This window comes from Myotis daubentonii, chromosome 1 (assembly GCF_963259705.1).
Source record: "Myotis daubentonii chromosome 1, mMyoDau2.1, whole genome shotgun sequence".
Lineage (NCBI taxonomy): Eukaryota > Metazoa > Chordata > Mammalia > Chiroptera > Vespertilionidae > Myotis > Myotis daubentonii.
The window spans coordinates 175726300-175751962 of NC_081840.1; positions in this window are offsets into that span (position 1 = coordinate 175726300).

A 25663-nucleotide genomic window follows, 5' to 3' on the forward strand; every position below is an offset into this window, starting at 1 on the left:
TCCTTATCTGTGAAGCTCTTTATCTGACCTTCAATTCTGAATGATAGCTTTGCTGGATAAAGTAATCTTGGTTGTAGGTTCTTGGCATTCATCACTTTGAATATTTCTTGCCACTCCCTTCTGGCCTGCAAAGTTTCTGTTGAGAAATCAGCTGACAGTCGTATGGGTACTCCCTTGTAGGTAACTGAGTTTCTTTCTCTTGCTGCTTTTAAGATTCTCTCTTTGTCTTTTGCTCTTGGCATTTTAATGATGATGTGTCTTGGTGTGGTCCTCTTTGGGTTCCTTTTGTTTGGGGTTCTCTATGCTTCCTGGACTTGTAAGTCTATTTCTCTCACCAGGTGGGGGAAGTTTTCTGTCATTATTTCTTCAAATGGGTTTTCAATATCTTGCTCTCTCTCTCCTTCTGGCACGCCTATAATTCTGATGTTGGTACGCTTGAAGTTGTCCTAGAGGCTCCTTACACTATCTTCGTATTTTTGGATTCTTTTTTCATTTTGCTTTTCCGGTTGGGTGTTTTTTGCTTCTTCACACTTCAATTCTTTGACTTGATTCTTGCGCTCCTCTGGTCTGCTGTTGGGTGTCTGTATAATATTCTTTATTTCAGTCAGTGTATGCTTAATTTCTAGTTGGTTCTTTATCACAACATCGAGGGTCTCATTAGATTTCTTGAGGATCTCACTACATTTATCGGCGGTCTCACCAGTCTTTTCGAGGGCCTTACTAAGTTTATCGGCAGCTTCTAGACAGTTCTTGAGAGACCTTAAAAGTGTGGTTTTGAGCTCTATATCTTCCATTTCTGACATCTGCGTCCTGTTTCTTTGTCTCCGCATTTTTTTTTCCAATTACCATGTTTCTCTTTTATTAGATAGGATAACTGGAAAAATGGGGGAAGTGATGGGTAACGGCTGCATAGTCCAGGGTTTCTTTCTACAATTGATTGTGGTGAGGGTTGTGCAGCTCTGTGAATATACTAAAAGCCAAGCAACTGTACATTTTAAATGAATGAATTACATGGCATGTGGATTATTTATCGAGAAAGTGAGGACTGTGACATTTCCCAGTCATTGGGGGTGTCTTTCAAGCCACTTTCATCCTTTAAATACCTTCTCAAATAATCGTTTGTTGATAAGCTCCTCCATATCAAGAATATCGAGAGCCTGCTGATGCTCTTTCGCAGCATAATGACATCTAGCTGCAAGGTAGCGGCAAGATTCATACAATTTATCTAGTTTTCGTGACCGAAGTGCATGAGCTGCTCTATGATATTCTGCTGTCAGGTAAAGACACTGAGCCAACCAATAAATGTCCTGGGGTTCCTCATGAGAGAGTGAAGCTACTTTATCGGCCCAAAATAGAGCACTTTGATACTGTTGCTGGTCCAGGTACTGCCGGACGCGCTTCCGCAGCCGCTCCAGGTTCATGGCCGCGCTGCCGCTGTCGGGGGTCCGGATGAGCGCCCTCCACCGCGCACCTTCCTTCCCGCTGCCCGCCCCACGCCGCGATCACCCTAACCCCGGCTGAACTCTGTCTCCGCATTTTTTATGCTTTCTTGGTGCACCCCCTAGTGGTCTTTGTGCACAGTCTTGTTGTAGTTAAGCCTAGATTGTTGTAGGTAATACTGGCGGGAATTTGACCTCCAGGCCAACTGGCTGTGAGAATCAGCTGTGTCTGCAGTGAGAGAACTTCTGTCCTCTAGGGAGGTGCTAATCTAGCCTTTGCCTGAGGCTATCCGGCAAAGGCCTCTGTGCAGGGCTTGGGCGGGGCGGGTCTCACGGGATCAACAGGGTGGGCCAGAGCGAGCAGTTATGGCTGCTCTCAGTCCCGTCCCCAGGGGCTCTGCCTCTCTGAGTCCCAGCAACCGCTGCAAACCTTGGAGAGAAAGCTGCCTTCGAGTTCCGACCAAAGCCAGACAGTCCCGCTTCTCCCGTTTGAGTCTGGGTCCCTAGAGACTCGCCCGGATCTGGAGCTCAGAGTCTGCGACTCCCTCCCGATTGAAAACGCCAACCGCGCCCTCAGCCACCAGCCCGCTCTGCATGCACTCCGCACCTTAGTATTTGACTTCAGCACTGCGCCTCCTCTGAGTCTCGGTATGTGTTTCTCTTTCCTCCTAGTTGTAGGACTTCCACTCAGCCAGCGTTCCTGTGGTTCTGGGTGATGTCCGTTCGTCTTTTAGTTGTTTTTTTGTTTTTTTTTTTGAAGTGGTTGTTCAAGGCAGCAAACTCCGGCATTAACCTATGCCACCATCTTGGTTCCCTGGTGTCATTCTTGATGAAAGTTTGGAGGTCACCCCTGAGCAGGGTGGGAAAGGAGTCACCTCCAACAGATGAATTTCTGTTCAACTTTAGAGAGAGAGAGAGAGAAACATCAATTGGGGGCTTCTTGCACCCACCCCAACTCAAGATCAAACCCTCAACCTAAGTATGTGCTCTGACTAGGAATTGAACCCACAACCTTTTGGTCTCCAACCAACTGAGCCACACCAGCCAGGCCTGTGAAACTTCCTAAAGGTTTCTAATAGAGATTGAGATCTATTCTAATCATAACAAATATTTTAATATTTATGTAACTAACATATTTCATTATAAAAATTATAATTATAGTAATATCGATTCTGTAGGTTTTTATCTCTCCTATTTAAAAATACTTTCTTTTGTTGTGTTGCTTTCTCCATCCCATAATATCTCCTAATACTTCCCAACTGTAGTCAACTTAGTAAATGATGTTGACAGTGGAGGTTTGATAATTTTATTTTCTTGCTTTTGATGCTGAGGGATGTAATTTTGCAGAATTTTTTGTTGAAGATGATGTAGTTTTGATTCAGAGAGTAGTTCATTCCATTTACATGAATATTCTTTAGACTGTGGGCCAGGCAAGGGGCCATATCAATGAGAAAGACAGAGCTTCTGTTTCCTCAGGTGCTGGTGTCTAGTGGAAACAAGCAAGTAAATAAACCATTCCAACGCACACTTCTACTGATTAATTTCCAGAAAGGTGGTAAGTTATTTAAAAACTAAAATCAAAATTAATTTTTTCATAATAAAGAAAGAAAAAGCAGGATAGTCATTCCAGTGAGTTTTTAAGTTGGTCTGCCTTTTCTCCAGATAACATTATGTCAACGATTATTAAGCAGTCTATTTTAAATTGTGATTATAGTATATTTATTTTTTAAATTATGACATAAACAAAGGTAATTATTCAATAGAGATGCAGATATTTCGCTTTTTAGCTACAGTTCCTGGTATCTTCTTCATTATTGGAATTCTTAAATTATATTTTTAGCTTCCTCAATGCAATTCTAACACTTTCTTAATCTTGACAAGCTAATCACATATATTTCTGATTATGTTTTTGCTAAGATGATGCAGGTTTCTGACATCAGTGATCTTTTTTTAAACTGAACTGGGGAAAAAAAGTTTCCCTTTTTAATACAATAATGGTACTTTTTTAGCTGCCTCTTCATGTGAGAACTCCTGGGATGTTACCTGACAAATTTCAGCCATGATTTTACTTAAACTTTTTTACTTCAGGTTGGTAAACACACAATGCAATATATACATGATGTATTATAGAATTGTATACTTGAAACTTACATAATTCTATTAACCAATGTCACCCCAATAAATTTAATTTTAAAAAATTTAAAGACAAACAAGTGACCCCCTGGGACTCTCAGAAGCTAATGGGCTGTATTCTCAGAGCACCTGTATAAGGGCAAGGGAGCACACGTTAAGACCGAGACTGGTGGAAAATATGCCCGCATCACAACACAGTTTTTTGCTTGGCCAGCCAGAAGTCCTGAACTCTACAAGACCCAAGCATTTTAGACAAGCAGTTTAAATTATGCTACTCCAAATAGACTGCATGTGTATCTCAAAGGGCATCAATTTCTTCACAATGTAAAATTAAAATTTTAAATACATTTCCACTTTTTTAAAATATATTTTTATTGATTTCAGAGAGGAAGGGAGAAGGAGAGAGAGATAGAAACATCAATGATGAGAGAGAATCATTGATTGGCTGCCTCCTGCATGCCCCCTACTGGGGATTGAGCCCACAACCTGGGCAAGTGCCTTTGACTGAAATCAAACCCAGGACCCTTTAGTCTGCAGGCTGACACTCTATCCACTGAGCCAGGGCTTAAAAACATTCCTTTTAAAGTATATGTATTTTTATTGATTTCAGAGAGGAAGAGAGATAGCAGCATCAATGATAAGAGAGAATCATTGACAGGCTGCCTCTTGCATGCCCCCCACTGGGGATTGAGCCTGAATCCTGGGCATGTGCCCTGACCTCCTGGGTTCATGGGTCCACACTCAACCACTGAGCACACTGGCCAGGCTCTAAAATAAATCTTCACTAAGCTGAGAACTGAGTGTGTATCCTTGTGAAAGAAAACAACTCACGCAGAGCTGGGAGAAGGTGGCGCAGGTGAGGAGAGGGTGATAGTGAAGACGGAGGAAGAAGGGTTAGCCTAAACTAGGTAAAGGGAAGTGGAGGGAGAGCCAATTCCCCCAAAAGAACACAAACAAGAGCGGGAGGAGGTCGTCAGGATGAAAATATGAGGGACACTGATTTAAAAAAAAAAAAAATGAAACAGGAAAGATCAACCGGAAACTGATGGTGAAGAGCCCTACCTGCCAACCTCGGAGGTCTTCCTTTCATGCTACGTGCAGTGGGTAGGAGACTGATTTGCTCAGGTTGCATTTTGGAAAGATTACTGTGGCAGCCATAAGAAAACAAGCAGGAGACAGCCAGGCTGCCACCCTAATCCCCAAGGCCAGGGCAGAAAGTGTGCTGAGAGCTGGCATAGATCGTAGGCAGGTGCAGAAATCCCCCGCTTTGTTTCTCTACCTGGGAGGCAGCTATCCAAAATAAACCTGCTGCCTCTAGCTGTAAGAACTGGGTGCACACTGATTATAATTAAAACTAGAAGCCCGATGCATGAAATTCGTGCAAGGGGCTCTGCCCTCGAAGCCCTGGCTTCGTCTGGAAATTTGTCCAGATGGTTGTTCTGCTGTCAGGTCTAATTAGCATATTAGCTCTTTATTATATAGAATAACTGTCATTATTTTGTCATGAACGCTTTGCAGAAACGTGGTTCCTAGTGACCTGACATCATGTTCCTAAGAAGTTCAAGTATGAGTTTCTCAGTGTGTGTGAGTTTTTACTCATTGCAACTACACAGTACTTCCCAGTCTCGGTGGGGATTACAAATATTTTTAGCCATGTTATATTATTATTAAACTAGAGGCCTGGTGCACAAATTCATGCATGGGTGGGGTCTTCAGCCTGGCAGGTGGTCAGGGGCTAATCAGGGCCAGCTGTCCGGGGGGTGGGGGGGACCACAGGAGGTTGGCTGTGGGAGTGCACTGACCACCAGGAGGCAACTCCTGCATTGAGCATCTGCACCCTGGTGGTCAGTGCGCATCGTAGCTACCGGCTGGTCGTCCAGTCATCCAGGTGTAATGGTCGCTTAGCCTTTTACATATGTAGATTGATTTCATATTTAGAGTAGTCATTTGGAAAATCCTAATGAATCTGGAGCCAAAAAATATGAGCACAACATCCACACTTTTCTCTTAAAAAATTAATGTAAGGATTTAAATGAATTTCTACAATTTACTAGACATTTCATGCCCATAAGTTTATTTCATTACCTTGAAAATGTGTATATCTACAGTTCATGTATAAAGAAGAAATAAGGCCAGAGAGATCATCCTTCTGGATCATGATTATTATACAGCAAGTCAATAGCAGAGGCAGTATTTACACGCAGCTCTTCCATGGCTCATGGTCATGCTCTTACAACTATATACAGAATTAGATTAGCATCAATGTCCCCACTAATGTCTATTACAGTTAAACCCACATCAGCAGGCCCAAGGGAGTTGGCAATGGCTTTTCTTTCTGACAGTTATATCTGGAGAGTTAAGTAGAAGGAGGATAAGGAAAGCTGAGTGATTGTGGGAAAACCAAATAGGTGGGAAATGGAAAAGGGAAAGAAATAACAGGCAGAGCCAGAATACAAAAGCCAAGTATGGTGCCCCAGTGGGAACAGGACTGGGGGAAGAGCACCCTAAAGACTAAGGTACAACTTCAAGACCTCAACACGATGATTCTCCTCAATCCATATCTGTCTTCTAAGTTTCAGACTGTCACCCTCATTTGTCTGCAAGAAATATCCACATAGTTCTCCCATTAGCAAAACAAACTCAGTGTATCCAGTATGAAACTCAGTTTTTCACTCTGTCCACCCATTCTTCCATAACCCACCCAACCCAATTCCTCCTATTTGGTTCCCAGTTTTCTAATGGTACCATTATAGACCCAGGATTCAAGTTCAAATGTCTGTTACCTACCAAGTCACATTTAACTTTCCTTTTAAATATCTCCCTCCCCCACAAGTACCCTTCCCTTTTTTGTTGTATTTCTTCATTGAATAGCTACTATGTGTCAGGTACTAATTCTGTTCCATTCTGAGGACATACGGACAAATAAGAGACTGGCCTTGTCTTTGGAGAGTTTGCATGTAGAAGGCCCCCCAAGATTCTCACTCCTGGTGTATACCTGCTATTGAATTGCCTCTCCTTGAGTGTGGATGAGCCTGACCTAATCAGGTGAACATTTTTTAAAATGGGATCTAGGGGCCAAAGAAGGAGGAAGTCAGAGAGATTTGAAACTGCAGCAGGTGCTCTCTCATTGACCTTGAAGGAGCAAATTCTCACATTGTGGATATGACAAGCACCGGAGGATGGCCTCTAGGGACTCAAGGGGTCTTTGGTCACTGGGTGTTAAAAAATAGGAACCTCAGTCATACAACTGCAAGGAAATGAATTCTGTGAGGGAACTTGGAAGTGGATTTTTCCCTAGTCAAGCCTTTAGATGAGGATACAGCTGGCCCACACCTTGATTTCAGCCTGGTAAGATCCTGATTTGGGGGGGGGGGCGGGGGACGGGGAGATAAAGTGTGCTGGTCTCCTGACTTACAGAAACTGTGAGATAATAAATGGGTGTTGTTTTAGACTGCTGGGTTTGTGGAAATTCGTTATGCAGCAACAAAAAACTAATATGGAGAGAAAAGAATAAATAGATCATTGTCATACAGCCTGCCTAGTGTTATGATAGAGGCTTGCGTAGGATGCTATAAGAGTGTACATCGGGGCATCTAAAAAACATTGATGAAAAAAAAACATTGATGGACTCAAGGAAGGCGTCCTGCTAGCAGATCCTAAAATGAGCCATAAAGGCAAGGAGGGACTTGCGGGAAATGTGTGTGATTGTGAGGATGCAATGCTGGGGCACAGGGAGCTAATTCTGCACAAGTCCCAACGGGATAGGGTTCAGGATGAATTTTAAAAATTAGAAATATTTCAATATATCTGCAATTATGGGAAGAATGATAAAAGATGAAGATAGAGATCCAAGAAAGGATTAAAAAAAAAAACACTACCTCCTGACTGCATACTACGTAATATCAACTGAGGTGTTCACATAAACCCAGCTGATAAATCCACGTGTGCTGGTTAATTTTTTGTTTCCCTCAAATCCAGCCCCTGTCTTCCTCTACTCTGCTGTGAATCACAGGGGTTAATTCTTGCGAGCACCTCTCCCAGGCTTTGCTGCTGGGAGACTGGCTTCTGGCTGGGTTTTGGCAATGGACGGCACTGGAGGAGATTCTCTCTTTGCTCTGGGCAACGGCTCTGACCAGTGGCTGCCCCTCCTCCCCAGCTCTAGATCCCACACTCCCTACCAGTGGCTCTGCCTCCTGGGCTCTGGTATCACTTTGTCTCTCCTTGGCCCAGCCTTGGGGGTGGCTGTTGCTTCCTGCAGTTGTTTAATCCTGGGTAGCCTTACCCTGCCCTATGTGGTTTTTCAGCTCTTCAGTCGGAATCTCTTAACTAGTTCTCCTATTAAATTCTCTCTACTGAATTACCTGGTATGAATATTACTTTCCTAATTGGATCCTCACTGAATCACCATGTTTTACAGGTGAAGAAATTGAAACTTGGGAACACTGAGCAATTTGCCTGATACCCCAGTCAGGATACCATGGGTCTGAAGAAAAACAGAAATGAGAAGAAAAAGAAAAAAATCCAGATGTGTTTGAAGAGATACGAAGTAGAGTATCATATATTTAAGTATAGCCTTAAAAAAGAAAAAGCAACTAAAACCAAAGAAAAGTGTTCTGGCCAACTGGGTAACTCAGTTGGTTAGAGCATCATCCTGATACTCCAAGTTAGTAGATTCCATCTCTGGTCAGGGCACATACAAGAATCAACCAATGAATGCATCATCATCGTCATCATCATCATCTCTCTCTCTCTCTCTCTCTCTCGCCCTCCCTCCCCCCCCTCAATAAATACATACATACATACATACATACATACATACATACATACATACATAAATATGTTAAAGCAAAGAAAAGAGAAAATATATCCATTACAATGCAGAACTAAGATCCTAGGATAATAATACGGATATGACAAGTGTAAGAAATGAATAGGGAGAAAATCAAGTTATGGTTGTATCAATGCGGACCAGAAACCACACCAATATGTTATCAGGGAAAATTTAATCTAAGAGTTATGAACAAATAAAAGGTGACTTTTTTTAAAATATATTTTATTGATTTTTTACAGAGAGTAAGGCAGAGGGATAGAGAGTTAGAAACATCGATGAGAGAGAAACACCAATCAGCTGCCTGCTGCACACTCCCCACTGGGGATGTGCCCACAACCAAGGTACATGCCCTTGACCGGAACCGAACCTGGGACCCTTGAGTCCACAGGCCGATGCTCTATCCACTGAGCCAAACCGGTTAGGGCATGGGTGACTAACTATTAAGAGAGGTAAAAGATAACTCTAAGAATAGCAAGTGTAAGAAGCACTCCTATGGCCTCTCAGGTTGAGGGAGAATACCCAGAGAGGATCAAACTCGAACAGACCCCACTCCCAAGGCTGGGAGTCAAACCTTCTTTGAAAAGGTGCAGCCCACTACAGGACCTAAAAGTTCACGGGCGCCCTGCAGCCTGCAGCCTGCAGGCTAGGATTGGTCAACGGGAAGCCATCCTCTAGGGTGGGGGTGAAATCGGCTGGACAGTGAGTGCCACCCAGTCTCCATAGAAGCCATCACAGGAACAGGAAGATCTAGAAGGGAAGCCACCTCCTCCATGTGCCTTGCAGTGTCCCTCCAATGCCCTCTGCTGATAAGGCCTCACGTTGCACCAGCTGGCAAATGAGAACTGTTTGTAGAGTCCAGCTCCAGGTGGCTTTGGAGCTGACAAGCAATACAGGATCATTGTCCCAGTCCTCCCTGATTCTTTTCCCCACTAAGTGCAATACTGTCCACCTTCATCCGTGTTCTGTGTATATAGTTATAGAATATTCTGACTTGAGCATAATTGCTGGTAATGTATTCCTTCCATTGTTTTGGGGCTATTTTACAGCTCTGTATGCTGTAGAAAAGTAATGCAAACAATTTAAGTTTATAGAAATGGAAATGAGTTGTGTCCAGTAGAATGCAATTGATTATTCCCTACAGTTAGACCATTTTGTCTCTTTTTGTAAATTCATTCTAGCATTCCTTATTGCCTATATCTGGAGGCAATTTAAACTCAGTTTTAATGAGTTTATTTGAACTAAACTGACCAAATATGCTAAGGAGTAAGATCTCAAATGCTCTCCACATATTCATTTTATAATTGTACTAGATGCCTGGTGCATGAAATGTGTGCACAGGTAGGGTCCCTAGGCCTGGCCGGCCATCAGGGCTAATCGGGACCTTTTGGCTGCCAGCCAGGGCCTCCCTTCCCCAGCTGCTGGCTGCTGGCTGGGACCTTCCATCGTTCTGTGCCGCCCCCTGGTGGTCAGTGCACATCATAGCGATCATAGTTTGATCATGGCGAGTGATCAAACTCCCAGTCTCCCAGTCAAACTCCAGAGGGGACACTTTGCGTATTAATTAGCCTTTTATATATATGGGTGAGAGTCATGATCTTAACCTTCAAAAAATTATATCTTAAGCAAGTCAATCCTAGAGTAGCCAAATTCATGGAGATAGAAAATAGAATGGTATTTTTCAGGGCCTGGGAGAGGAGGACATGGGAGTTATTATTTAATGGGTTTGTAGTATCAGCTTGGGAAGATGAACAAAGTTGTGAAGCTGGACAGTGGTGATGGTTGCACAATCGTGTGAATGAACTTAATGCCACTGAACTATGCACTTAAAAATGGTTAAAACAGCCCTAGCTGGTTTGGCTCAATGGACAGAGTGACGGCCTGCTGACTGAAGGATCCCAGGTTTGATTCTGGTCAAGGGCACATGTTTGAGTTGTGGGCTCCATCCCCAGTGTGGGGTATGCAGGAGGCAGCCAATCAATGATTCTCTTGCATCATTGATGTTTCTCTCTCTCTCTCCCTTTCCCTTCCTCTCTGAAATCAATAATAATTTTTTAAAATGGTTAAAATTGTAATTTTGGCATGCATATTTTACCACAATTAAAATAATTAAAATAAAAAAATTATACTTTAACCCTGGCTACATTACTTTTCAAATTCAGCCACAATTCTATGAAATATTCTATTACCTAAAGACTAAATTGTAAGGTTAACCTCCACCACCTGGAATGTGAAGTGATAATGGGAAAAAGAAGATGAGGGTTAATATTTAAAAATAAACACAAACCCATAACAAGCAAAGAGAAAATATGCAAAGCTACAACAGTCCTTGTTTTTATAAATGTTGGTCATGAGGCCACAGTTGATATTTATGGCTTCTTCTTTCTGCCCACTACCTATTCCATATGTCCTTTGCTCTCAGCTAGAAGCTCAGTGGTCAGTTTCCTAATGGAGTGACCTAAACCTTCATTCTTCAGATTTTTTTTTAAAGTGATCTTAGAGAGGGGAAGGGAGGGGGAGAAACACACACACACACACACACACACAGAGAAAGAGAGAGAGGGAGGGAGATGGATGTGAGAGAGAAACATGTATCAGTTGCATCCCGTACTTGTCCTGACCAGGGATCAAATCCTAAACCTGGATATGTGTCTTGACTGGGAATCAAACCTCTTCTCCATACTCCTTTGCCACCCATCTTTAATCTACTCCCTTCCCTAAATCATCCAACCAAATTGTTAGCAACCACACCTGAATTACTGTACATACACCTGTCTTCTCATATCAGACAAAGCAGATACAACACAGAGGAAACCAAGATGGCAGCATAGGTAAACACCAGAGTTTTCTGCCTCGTACAGCCACTTCAAAAATACAACTAAAAGATGGAACGGACATCATCCAGAACCACAGGAAGGCTGGCTGAGTGGAAATTCTACAACTAGAAGGAAAGAGAAAAGCACACTGAGACTCAGAGGAGGCGCAGTGCTGAAGTAAAATACTAAGGTACAGAGGCGCACGTGGAGCGGGCTGGCGGCTGAGGGCGCGGTTGTCGTTTTCAATCGGGAGGGAGTCTCAGGCTCTGAGCTCCAGTTCCAGGTGAGTCTCTGGGGACCCAGACTCATACGGGAGAAGTGGGACTGTCTGGCATCGGTCGGAACGCAAGGGCAGCTTTCTCTCGGAGGGACTTGCAGCGATTACCGGAACATTGAGAAGCGGAGCCTCTGAGGGTAGGACTGAGAGCAGCCATAACTGCTAGCCCCACCCTGTTGATCCCGTGGGACCCGCCCCGCCCAAGCCCTGCAGGAAGGCTTTTGCTGGATAGCCTAAGGCAGAGGCTAGATTAGCACCTCCCTAGAGATCCAGGAGCCAGAGGTCAGTGTGGGACCATCCAGTTTGCAGCTCCATGGAACCATAAAGGACACACTCAGGGGGCAGACTCAGTGAGCACCAAAGCCCCAATGAAGCAAGTCTTGCCCCAGAGGGGTGTCTCCAGCACATAAGTTCTCCCACTGCAGACACAGCTGATTCTCACAGCCAATTGGCCTGGAGGTCAGTTCCTCCCAGTGATCCTACAATAATCAAGGCTTAACTACAACAAGACGGTGCACAAAGCCCACAAGGGAGAGCACCAAGAGTGTCAGGTAATTGGGGAGGCTGAGCCACTGGGCCCTAGAGGACACCCAGCACAGAAAACCACTTTATCAACACAGGGAAGCATAAAAAATGTGGAGACAAAGAAAAAGGACACAAATGACAGAAATGGAGGAAAGCAAACTACTGGATATAGAGTTCAAAAACACACTTTTAAGGTTTTTCAAGAATTTTCTAGAAACTGCCAATAAACTTAATGAGACCTACAAGAAATCTAATGAGACCCTCGAGGTTGTGATAAAGGACCAACTAGAAATTAAGCATGCACTGACTGAAATAAAGAATATTATACAGACTCCCAACAGCAGACTAGAGGAGTGCAAGAATCAAGTCAACGATTTGAAATACGAAGAAGCAAAAAACACCCAACCGGAAAAGCAAAATGAAAAAGAATCCAAAAATATGAAAATAGTGTAAGGAGCCTCTGGGACAGCTTCAAGCGTACCAACATCCAAATTATAGGAGTGCCAGAAGGAGAGAGAGCAAGATATTGAAAACCCATTTGAAGAAATAATGACAGAAAACTTCCCCCACCTGGTGAAAGAAATAGACTTACAAGTCCAGGAAGTGCAGAGAGCCCCAAACAAAAGGAATCCAAAGAGGACCACACCAAGACACATCATCATTAAAATGCCAAGAGCAAAAGACAAAGAGAGAATCTTAAAAGCAGCAAGAGTAAGAAACTCAGTTACCTACAAGGGAGTACCCATACGACTGTCAGCTGATTTCTCAACAGAAACTTTGCAGGCCAGAAGGGAGTGGCAAGAAATATTCAAAGTGATGAATGCCAAGAACCTACAACCAAGATTACTTTATCCAGCAAAGCTATCATTCAGAATTGAAGGTCAGATAAAGAGCTTCACAGATAAGGAAAAGCTAAAGGAGTTCATCACCACCAAACCAGTATTATATGAAATGCTGAAAGGTATCCTTTAAGAAGAGGAAGAGGAAGAAAAAGGTAAAGATACAAATTATGAACAACAAATACACATCTATCATCAAGTGAATCTGAAAATCAAGTAAATAATCTGATGAACAGAATGAACTGGTGATTATAATAGAATCAGGGGCATAGAAAGGGAGTGGACTGACTATTCTTGGGGGGAAAAGGGGTGAGGGGGATGCGGGAAGCGACTGGACAAAAATCGTGCACCTATGGATGAGGACAGTGGGTGGGGAGTGAGTGTGGAGGGTGGGGTGGGAACTGAGTGGAGGCCTGCATGGTGGTCTTGAAAACTCAGAGACCTAAAGTAACTACAAAAGATGGCCTGAAATTAAACTTTAACTAAAAGCAGTTATGGTGGGTAGGTATCTTCCTAGGCCGGTATCTTCACTGACAAGGTCAACCTTTGCCTTAACTGAGCCTATCTGTCTTTTTGCATCTATAATAACACACCCTTGAAATGTCTGGGTAACTTGTAACTTTCCTTTTTCTGGACCCCTTGGGGCACAACCTATTGTGACTGGCACCAAGATAGATACCACAAATTCCTTCGTTATCATGTTAATTGTTCCTGCACCCACCTAAGTATGTGTCTATCATTTTACTTTTTATCCAATCCCAGGGGTCCCCTCCTCCCCACGCCTTGCTTTCTCCAGCCTCTCTAGTCTATCACCAATGGATTTCATATAACACACCTATGTCCTTTCCTTTGATTGCAATGTATAAATACAGATGTAACCCACCATTCTCCGGAGCATTACCTCAATTCGTTGAGGTTCTGCTTCCCGGCCTATGTCGACAGTTTGGCTCAAATAAACTCACAAAAATTCTTTACAGGTTTGAATGTTTTTATGTTAACATGGTGGATGATTAGAATTGGAGTTATTGGTGTGAACTTATAGTTTTTTAGTAAATAGAGATAGAAATGAAAATATAAATATAAGTACATGCACACACATTTAATATATTTATTCATATATTCATGTCCATATATACATAAATACATACATACACACATATATTGGTTAGTTCTGTCCCCTGAAAGAACCAAAACTGGGAGTAGTGACATCTCAATAACAATGAATAAAACTGGTACCCAGGTATTGGTGTCTAAACACCTTTTTGAGAGCAGGCAAAGCAGTTGGCTCCATAGATGAAGGCAGGCATTGACTCTTGGGAAACCTGTTCATCCCAGGGTGAGCTACTTACAATGAAAGCACAGGGGCCTGTAGTGGTTCAGGGATCAAGTTTTGAATCCACACCAAGAGTGAGTTGGATCACAGTTCTGGATTTACTAGTAATGTATTGGCAACAGGTTTCTGAACATTTTTGAGCTGCAGCTGCTCCTTTGTAAATAGGATACTATCAGGATCGAAAGGGACCATATAAGTCAAATGACTGGCACGTTGTGAGCACTCACTATTTTCACTGGTTACACCAGGAAGGCATATTACAGCAGCAAAAATCAATTAAACAAACAAACAGACAAACAACGTATGAAAACTTTCCAAAATCTTCATCTAAGCTCAGAAGGGCAGGAACTTGGTGAAGTTCCAGGGGCTTTCCAGTCCCATCTATCAGCCATGACATTAATATGTAACTCTTTTGTGTTAATTAAGCCTATTAATAAAAGCTCTGGTAAGAGATCTGAGCTATGAGTTGGATAGTCCCAAGAGTGGCGTGTCAGATGAGGGTGGGATAAGAGAAATTATGCCAATTTGATTTTATCCCACAATACTAATGAGCTGGGAAGTTCCTATGGAAATGGCTACCACTGAGATATCCCACTGCTCAGTGTCCTCTATTCCATCCCCTGCCCCCCCAACAGTGCTTCTATGCAATGAGTCACCAAGCCTTCCTCTTCGACCTCCCCACCTCTGTTCCTCTACACCTCATTCTTTCGTTCCGATCCTCGAATCTGACTTGGTTAATTTGTGCAAAACTTTCTAATTGGGCTCAACTGGTGTGGCTCAGAGGGTTGAGTGTCACCCTATGAACTAGGACAGTGATGGTGAACTTATGACACGCGTGTCAGAGGTGACAGGCGAACTCATTTTTTTTGGTTGATTTTTCTTTGTTAAATGGCATTTAAATATATAAAATAAATATCAAAACTATGTCTTTGTTTTACTATGGTTGCAAATATCAAAAAATTTCTATATGTGACATGGCACCAGAGTTAAGTTAGGGCTTTCAAATGCTGACTCGCCGAGCTCAAAAGGTTCACCATCACTGAACTAGGAGGATGTGGTTTGATTCCCAGTCAGGGTACATGCCTGGGTTTTGGACTCAGTCCCCAGTAGGGGGCATGCAGGAGGCAGGCCAATGCTCTATCCACTGAGCCAAACCAGCTAGGGCTCCCAGTCCATTTTACCCAGTCTTATTAGGGAGTCTATATTACCTGCCTATGCCTAAGTCAATCAGTAATAAAGGGAATGGAACTGCCTTATTGGCTTAATCAGGATTTACCCCTAGGAGCTTGGGAGGTAGACACAGGAATAAAGCCAGAGGTATAACAGCACTGTCCACTACACTCCTGGATATACTTTGCTTAACTGATCTTGACTTTATAACAGTGAACGATCAAAATTCATGTGGAAATGAAAAATATGTAGTTCCTTCAATGCTCATCTTTTTAGGCCTCTGACTTTGCATTGGCTCCTGTTGTTCTTGTTAACATCCTATAGAATGTTGACCAATAGACTTAATTTTTGGAGTCTCTCTAGAAAGTCATTCATCTCTACATACTTGACTGGCATTATATTAACCTTGTATCCTCCATAAGTAAAATCAGAGTGCTGGTACTGGGTGCTTCCTACCCACTGACGTGGGGCCTGGATGCAGCTTTGTACGGAAGCCCTTCCCACTTTTCCCACCACCACAAAGGCTAATTGGTTCAAGGAGAGGATGCTGAGCCTTACAGGTTAGTAAGCCAGGACAAGGGAAACCGAGACAGGGAGTTAAATGGCCAAGCAGTTTACAGCCATCTAGTAAATCCCAGAATACTGTCTTCCTTAACCAAGGATACTTAAGAGTAAACGGTTTATATGTCTCCTCCCCAACCAGAGGGTAAGTAGCTTAAATTACCCTATTCAGGGAGATAGACAACCTAGCATGCGCTCTCTGCCTCTGGAGCACGCCTGTGCATCCCCCCACCCCGCTTTTTCCCTGGGTGTGCTCTCTTTGGAGTGTGCCTGTGCCTTTCCCTTCCCCTTCTTTTCCCTCCAGGCACATTACCTTTGCCGTTCTCTCCCCTAAGCTCCAAGGGCCCTTCTTTTGCCTCCGTAACTTATTTCCTGGGTCCACGAAGCCCAACTGGCTCACCTTTTCTGCCTCTGTGCCTTTCGAAATAAACTTTCTCTTATAGTTGGAGTCTTGGCTCTGAATTCTTAGCCAGAACTCAGGTACCGAGGTTGCTGAACTGAGGTCTGACTTCTGGTGTCCTTTCATCGCTAACAAACCCAAGGTTAGTCAATCAGATTCTCCCCCTGTTTGGTATGAGGACTAAAAGAAAGCCAGTCTCCATTTGCTTCAAACTACAACTTCCAACTCAAGAGGGGCAGCCATACTCCACTTTGTACTTCAAGAAACAGAGAAGTTGGCCTGCAGAGAAGCAAATGCACAGAGAGGAGCAGAAATGAGCGGGAGTGGGATGCCCTGGCTTCCCACTTCTGGATTTCAGTCCCTGCCTGAGGGAGGGCTGGCTGCATTCCTACCCTGGAGCCTCCTGAGATAGGCCAGCACCCTCATTATAACTCACCGCCCCCCCTTTTAAAAACTGTATTTTTATTGATTTCAGAGAGGACAGGAGAGGGTGAGAGAGATAGAAATATCAATGATAAGAGAGAATCATTGGTCAGCTGCCTCCTGCATGCCCCCTACTGGGGATCAAGCCTGCAACCTGGGCATATGCCCTGACCAGAAATCAAACCGTGACCTCCTGATTCATGGGTCAATGCTCAGCCACGGAGCCACCCTGGCCGTGCACAACTCCCCCTTTTTAAATTTAAACTAGTTCCCTGGAAGTTCTGCTATTTTTAACCAAATCACCTTAATGTAAGGAGTTATGACCAATGTTTTTGGATTAGGGCTATGACACTTCAGAGCTTGTGTCTTTTTCATGTGGACAAGGCCTCCTTTAACAGCAGATTTTACTTATTGTAGACCTTGTGGGGAATCTGATACGGTTGGGAAGGGGATCTGAGGTGTGGTTAGCAAGAACTGGTAGAAAGGTGTGTGTTCGGTTCACACAGAGACAAGTAGGTTATTTCAGCTTTCTTTCATGTGGCAAACAGTAAGCATTAATAAATATTTGAACAGATGAGCATTCTAGATCTCATAAATCTGAATCTGATAAAAAATTAAAATGTAAAGCGATCGTTAATAGCTGTTGTGTCACAACTGAGATATAAGAATGCAGTGATCATCCTTAATTGCCGCACCTGTGGTCGCTGTGCTGGGGTGCCGGCCGTCCATTCACCGGCTCACTTCTACCTTCCTGTGTGCAGCCAGTCTGCTGTGGGCAGGACGGGTCTAGTGCTGACCCTGGGGACCACTTAGAGAAGTCTTGAGGAGCCACAAACAGCCCGGGACCCGGACAAGCACTGTTTCTCAGAATCTTTGTGCTGACTTTGCCACTTCCCGGCCAACTTTTATCACTTCTCAAACCAACTCCTCCTATGTATGGTGTTAATTTGGATAAGTTGGAACTACAGTTCGCAGAATCCCCTTCCTTGTGTGATTTGTGTTAGAGCTGAATAAAAAAGAAGCTGACGTGAGATTTGGAAGGTAGAAGTGAAACAGCAGCCACACTGGGAGAAACTCTCAGAGAGGTGAGGTTGGCATATCCTAGCTTACCCCCACTAGCCACCATACTGAGCGACAGACAAAGGTGATGGTCGGTTTCATACCAGGTGTACCCTTGCTCTCCCCTGCTCCACACTCAGCTCATCTCTCAAGGGCAGGCCCTGCTGATCAATAGCGACTTGAGTCTGGGTGGTTCCACTCAAGAGGTGAAGTGCCTGCCTTCCCAGATGCCTTTGGAAGCTCCATCTTTCCCGCCTGTGCCAGTACTAAACCAGGGCTCGTTAGGAACTTTTCTCTGATCCTTCTGCTTTCAGACCCTTCATTCCCCGGCTTCTCCAACAATAGTGGGTGGTAACTATGTCTGGTTTGCTCTTCCAGATGTATCCTCAATAAACATTAAACAAATAATTTTTAGTTTATAGAAAGAAGGAAAGAGAAAGCAAGAAAGAGGAGAGAAAGAAAATACTCCTCCCATTGAGCTGGCCCAGATGGTGAAGATTCTCTTCTGCACAATTTTGGCTAAGAGGAAAAGGTGCTTTCTGATCTCTTATTACTTATTTCTCAAAATAATTCCATGTGGCATATTAAAAAAAAAAGAAAAGGAAATGAAAGTAGCTTGCTTAAGATCCCAGGGCAGGAGGAAGTAAACTAAAATTAGAACTTGTAGTTATGTTTTCCCTAACTACAACTTAAGTCTCCTCTCAGCAGCTCATTGAGTGTTATCTCCCTTCCTTTACCAAACCCACTTTTGTTCATTACCACCATCTCTCCTGCCCCTTAACCGTATACACACGTATGCTTGCCCAAATACCACTACTAAAAACTACTAAAAAGGGAACATTTTGTTGTTCCCTAGGAAGGTGGTTCCTAAAATTTACCAATGAACCTTCACCTGGGGAGCCCCTTCAAAATGCAGAGTCCCTGGCCCCCTTCCTCATGTCCCCCAACTCTGCCTACAGATAAAATTCAGGATGTCCATGGGATTTGTCTTTTTCACAAGACTCCGTGGGCTCATCTGATACAATGGTCTTCAGGCCATTCTTGGAGAAATGTCCCCAAACACCTGAAATAGAATCACCTGGGCACTTACTTTTATTTATTTATTTTTCAATTTATTTTTTAATATAGTTGACATATATCATTGTATTAGTTTCAGGTACAACATAGTGATTCAACATTTATATATCTTATAAAGTGATCATCACAATAGCCTGTCCCCGTACATAGTTATGATGATGGGCACTTATTTTTTAAAAGCTGATTCTTAATCCCTACCCCCAGACCACCTGAATTAGAATTTTGGGTCTGGCTCAGTTAGTTGGAGCATCGCATCGCTCCATGCACTGAAGGGTTGTGGACTTGATTCCTGGCCAGGGCACAGACCTGGGTTCAATCTCCTGGCAACTGTTCGACTTTTCTCTCACACATCTCTCTCTCTCTCTCATATCTCTATCTCTTCCTCCCTCCCTCCCTCCCTCTCTAAAATTGAAAGAAGTATATACTTGCCCTGGGTGGTATGGCTCAAATGGTTAGCAGTGGTTCTCAACCTTGGCTGCACCTTAGAATCACATGGGAATCTTTTTAAATTCCTGATTTCTGGGCCTCATCCTCTGGAAATTCTGTTTCTTTATTATGGGGTGGGGCCACAACATTAGTAACAAAGAAACAGAATTTCCGGAGGATGAGGCCCAGAAATCAGGATTTTAAAAAGATTCCCAGGTGATTCTAATGTGCAGCCAGGGTTGAGAACCACTGGGTTAGAGCATCGGCCACACATTGACGTTTCAGGTTTGATTCCCGGTTAAGCACACACCTGAGTTGCAAGGAGGCATGTGCGGGAGGCAACCAATTGATGTGCCTCTCTCACGTCGATATTTCTCTCTCTCTCTCTGCCCCCTCTCCCTCCCTTCCACTCTCTCTAAAAATCAATGGAAAAATATCCTCATATGAGGGTTAACAAAAAATAAAATTAAAATTAAAAACAAACAAAAAAAATATATCCTAGGGTGAGGATTAAAAATCAAAAGAATTTTGGTGGCAGGGGCTGGAGATATGCATTTTAAAAACACTCCCCACTTAATTCTTAGGAGTCTACAGGTTCCCCTTTGAAAAGTATTTTTAGATCTCCTACGGTACATTTAAGCCCAGTTTGGACACAAAGCCCTCTGGAGAGAAAAATAGAAAAGAGGGAAGGCCATCCTCTCTAATTAACATTGATTTTAGAATCATCCCTTTCTAATTCTTAGAATCTGTTCCTAGCTAATTGCTGATGTGAGCATTTCCTGGGAAGTGGCTGGCTTCCCAAGGTCAGGCAGCCCTCACACCCTCTGAGGCGGTCAGGACTGCTGATGGGGCCCATGGAGCTGGCCCTGGTTTGCAGACCAAACATTATCTGCAGGCCCATCAGCCAGTCATGGGAACCGCAGAAGCCCAGGAGTGTTGGAAACTGTTTTACGGGATAATGGGGGCTGTGGTCTTTCTGGGGCCACTCTCAGGTCACCTCTCTACTTCTCACCCCACCCCCCAATCCCTCATTCCCAAAGTGTCTAACATGTCAAATCAGATACCAGTTTTTGTGATTAAAAAACCCCACATTTTTATTATCATTTATTTTAGAGAGAGAGGAAGGGATAGAATAGAGAGAAACAGCGATGAGAGAGAAACATCCATCAGCTGCCTCCTGCCTGCCCCCTACTGGGGATCCAGCCCGCAACCCAGGCATGTGTCCTGACTGAGAATCGAACTGTGACTTCTTGGTTCATGGGTCGAAGCTCAACCACTAAGCCACACCGGCTGGGCAGATAGATACCAGTTTTGTTTTTAAAAAACGCGCACAGAAAGCACACACAATGGTCATTCAGACCATCTGGCAAGGGCACGATGCGGCGATGTGGATACGCGGAAGGAAGCGATCATGCTGAGACATATGCGGGTTTGAATCTTGGCTGCCCTCTGCTAGGCCTGTGTTTGGACCAGCTACTGGGCCACAAGGGTAGCTGCGATGAGAATGGCTGGGAGGGGCTGTGTGAAGTGAGAGACCACGAGTGCAGAGCTCTCAGGAGCGGCACGCGCCAGGTGCTTTCCTTCCTTCTCACTCCACGCTTCCTTTCAACTCATTCCTTCCTCTCCACTCACCCGCACCCTCCCCGCTCCCAACACCAGGGCTCCTTTGTAAATGTCAGAAGGCTTTCTTCAGCCTGTCCCCACTTTGTAGATGACTCCCCCACACACGTAGTACATTCTCGCACCAGCCTCCCACAACCAGGGCCCCCACCCCCTCATCTTTAAGGCTGTAAAACCTGCCTCCGGGATTGAAAGGGAACATTTGCTGACACTGGGCAAGTGCCAAGTACCAAGCACTAAAGATACTACAGGAAAAGTGCTTAGGGCAGTTTAGTAAATGATAGCTGTTCCTCACCATTGCTCTGCTATTTATTTCTTACAATAAACCTGGAGAGTGGGTCCTGACTGCTGATCTGCTCCTCTTTGCAGGTGAAACAAACTGGGGCTCACATAGCTAGAAAGTAGTAGAATTGGAATTTTAACTCAGTCTCTAGACAGACCCAAAACTCATGCTTTTTCATGTGCAATTAATAAGATCGCTCTCTGAGGTCTTACATTCAGAATAAATATAGGAAAATGTTTTTTAAAATGTGCTACTTCTAGCCCTGACTGGTTTGGCTCAGTGGATAGAGCGTCGGCCTGCGGACTGGAGGGTCCCAGGTTCGATTCCGGTCAAGGGCATGTACCTTGGTTGAGGGCACATCCCCAGTCGGGGGTGTGCAGGAGACAGCTGACTGATGTTTCTCTCTCATCGATGTTTCTAATTCTCTATCCCTCTCCCTCCCTCTCTGTAAAAAATCAATAAAATATATTTTAAAATAAAATGTGCTATATATATATATATTGTGTGTGTGTGAAATTAAATGACTTCAAAAAAGTTATCTGGAGACTTCCAGTCAAGATGGTGGCTTAGGTAAATGCAGCAATCACATCCTCCCCTGACCAACTAAACTATAAAGCAACCATCACACATAACCACCAGAAACCGAGCTGAATGAAAGTTCTACAATTAGGGATTTAAAGAGGAAGCCACATCAAAACTGGCAGGAGGGCTGGAGATGAGGAATGGGCTGGCCCCCACCCATGGCTGTAGATAAAAATCTGGAGGGATATCAGCTGCGGAGGATCCCCTGGAGGAGTGAGGGGTCCCAGCCCCACACCAGGCTCCCCAGCCCAGGGTTCCAGTGCCAGGGAGAAAAGTCCCCATAACCTCTGCCTGTAAAAAACCCACAGGGAATGAGGCTGAGTGAGACCACGGCTGCTGGAGTCCCAGGCAGCACCTCTTAAGGGGCCTGTGCATGGACTTACTCAGACTCACTCCCTCTGACCTCCAACACTGGGACAGCCATTTGAAAGGCACAGGGACATACAATTGAATTGCCTGGTATGAGGGTGAGAGCTTGGGGCAGTTTTCTGCCAGACAAAAGTGCTGGTAGAAGCCATTGTTCCTTTTTGAGCCTTCTCCCCACAGGGCCAGCAAATGGGGGCCATATCTGAGTCTCCATCAATTAGGCTCACACTGCTTACAGTGGTCTCAGGGACATACCCTGCCCCACCGAACTTGTGGGCCCACCCAAGCTGTTTTCAGTGGTTTTTCCATACAAATGGCCTGTGTTGGCTCATGCTTCAGATTTTCTTAAAAATCTCTCAAACAAATAGCATCTGGCCTCAGCATGCCCCGTACCTCTCAGTGAATGGCCCCGGGCCTAGCACTAGCAGCAGCCAGCCTTAATTCACAGCTTGGCCTTGCCTGGATACCCCCAAGCCCTGCACACATAGCAGCTATCTGCAGATTGCTTTGCAGATTGCTGGGTTGCCTCAGGCAGAATGCAGGTGGTGGCTGACCTTGGCCGGCACCTCCTGGGAGGCCCCAGAGCCAGTGCACTTAGTGGACAGCTTCAGGCCATGTCAAAGCACCACCCAACCACTTCCACTCAAGGGGCAGACTCAGTGGACACCAGAGGCCTGGTAAAGTAAGTCCTGCTCTGTGGGACAAGTCCTTGTATAGCTGATCCTCCATGGTAGTCAGTAGTCACAGCCAGTTCTTGCAGCCAATGGGCCTGGGAGTAAATCCCTCCCATTGATGTGCCAACAACAATCAAGGCTCAATTACAACAGGAGGGTGCACACAGCCCACGTGTGTGTGTGTGTGTGTGTGTGTGTGTGTGTGTGTGTGTGTGTGTGTGTGTGTAGGCACGCCTGGAGTGCCCAGCTCAGGTGAATGAGGAGGCTGTGTCACTGAATCCCACGGGACACCTACTACATTAGGCCACTCTACATGCCTGGGAGATGCAGCAGCTCTACCTAATACATAGAAGAAAAAAAACCTAAATAAAATGGAGACAAGCAATCTACTAGATGCAGAGTTCAAAACACTAGTTATAAAGATGCTCAATGAGCTTAGTGAGAACTTTGACACCATGAAAAAGAACCAGTCAGAAAATGAAGGCTAATTTACAGGGGATCAGTCAAAACAATGAAAACTGTCCATTATAATATATGCAAATGAACAGTGTGGTATTTGAGAAGGGGATGGGAAAGTCCAACCTAGAATTCCAATGAAAAAATATCAGGGACTTATTAAGACATTATGGGAAAAAGAAAATTTTTTCTGGGTTCTGGGTCTTCTAGAGATGTTATAAATTAAGTGACCTTGAATCCTATACACAGTTATGACCCAAATCTTGCCCCGTACCTCTCAGTGAAAGGCCCTGGGGTTGCACTTACATTTGTACCACTTTCTGAGCTGCAAATCAGTACCACAAACTTTACCAGTCTAAAACCCCACTCAGTTATGACCTCTCAGGTCAGGAGTTTGGGCCTGGCAGAGCTGGGTTCTGTACTCAGAGCCTCACAGGGTGAAATGAAGGTTTCAGCTGGGCTGCATTCTCCTCTGATAACCGTTTCTATCAGGGCAGACTCCCTTCAGAGCCCTCTTCCGAGCTCATGGAGGCTGTTGGCAGAATTCAGTTCCTCGTGGATATAGGATTGAGGTCCTGTTATCTGCCTGGCTATCGGCAGTGGTTGCCCGTGGCTCCTAGAGGCCGGCCTCAGGTTCTAGCCATAACCTGGCTGCTGACTTCCATGGCAGCTTATACAGAGTGTGCATAGGTGGGTGGGAACTTTGGGAGCTGCATTAGTTGACTAGATCTGCCATAGCAAAGTACCACAGAAGACGTGGGGTAAACAAACCACAGAAATTTACATCCGTGCCATTCTGGAGGCTCGAAGTCTGAGACCAAGGTGTCAGCAGAGTTGGTTTCCTTCTGAGGCCTCTCTCCTTTGCCTGTACATGGCCATCACCTCCTCCCGGTGTCCTCACCTGGTCTTCCCTCTACGCACGTCTGTGTCCTAATCTACTCTTCTTAGAAGGACACTAGTTGCATTGGCACGGGGCCCACTCATATGGCCTCATTTTATCTGAATTACCTTTTTAAAGGTGCTATCTCCAAATGTGCCTCTCTGAGGCGCGGCGGTGAGGACTTCAGCATGTGAAATTTGGAGGAACACAATTCAGCCCACAACTGGAAATCAACTTAGAATTCTGCCTCCCACACACACATTTTGTCCAGAGGTACAAGGCCAATGTTGGCTTTTATGGAAGTTACTAGAAAGACATTGTCACATTCTATTGTGGGGTTTCAAGTCTTTTTGGAAAGACTTGCAAAATGTAAAGCATTCCCTGGAACATGAAGTATTATTCTCAACATTTCTAATTTCCTGAAATTTAGAATCAAATGCCTGCTTTAGATACTCAAGGAAACTACAAAGCTACTTAGGTGCATTTTAGAAACTTGCTGAACTTTGGGGTAGAAATGAGTTTGTTCTAGCATTGTTTTGCCTCTGTCATTTCCTTCCTCAATTACATAGTTTATATGGGATCGACCTTGAAAATTAAAACACATTAGGTTGTGATGCCTACTAATGTGCAGCAGGGGATGTACTTGGATTTATTGTCGGTACCTTGAAAGCAGAAATGGGAGCTGAGAACAAAATTAAGAATTGGTGACTGTATAACCAATGCCACCCCAATAAATTCAATTAAAAATAAAGAATTGTGATTATAGCCCCAGCCGGTTGGCTCAGTGGATAGAGCGTCGGCCTGTAGACTGAAGGGTTTGATTCCAGTCAAGGGCACATGCCCAGGTTTCGGGGTCAATCCCCAGTAGGGGGCGTGCAAGGATTCTTATCATCGATGCTTCTCTCTCTCTCTCTCTCTCTCTCTCTCTCTCTCTCCTCCCTTCCTTTCTGAAATCAATAAAAATATATTAAAAAAATAATTGTGACTATAGTTAATACTGTTGTACTAGTATGCTTGAAAGTTGAGTAGATTTTAAGTATTCTCATCACCCACACACACACGGAGTTTACTATGTAAACTCTGTGGGGTGATGGATATTGTGGGAGAGGAGGGGGAATCCCCCCCGCCCCTTGTTCTTCTGGCGGGTCTAATTACCAAATTGACATGAAACATTAACAGGAGAAAAAAAACACCAAATTTATTATGTATACAGGGGATCCATAAGAACATGGGAGCAGAGGCTAATATGCCATCTTGAGCTAAGGAGAAAGTGGGGGTGGTATGATTTGAGACTTCAAAGAGCAAGAAGGCAAATCACATGGAGATGAAAATCAAATGTTTGGTAAACATATGTTTGCTGTGCCATCTTTAACAATGGGACACAGAAGGGACTTCTCTCTAATGGGCCTTGTTGGGTTTCTCCTCCTCTATTGCCTAGTTCATATTAAACTATAGATATCTATGGTGGGAGCTCCCTTCCTGGAACAGGTCCTCCA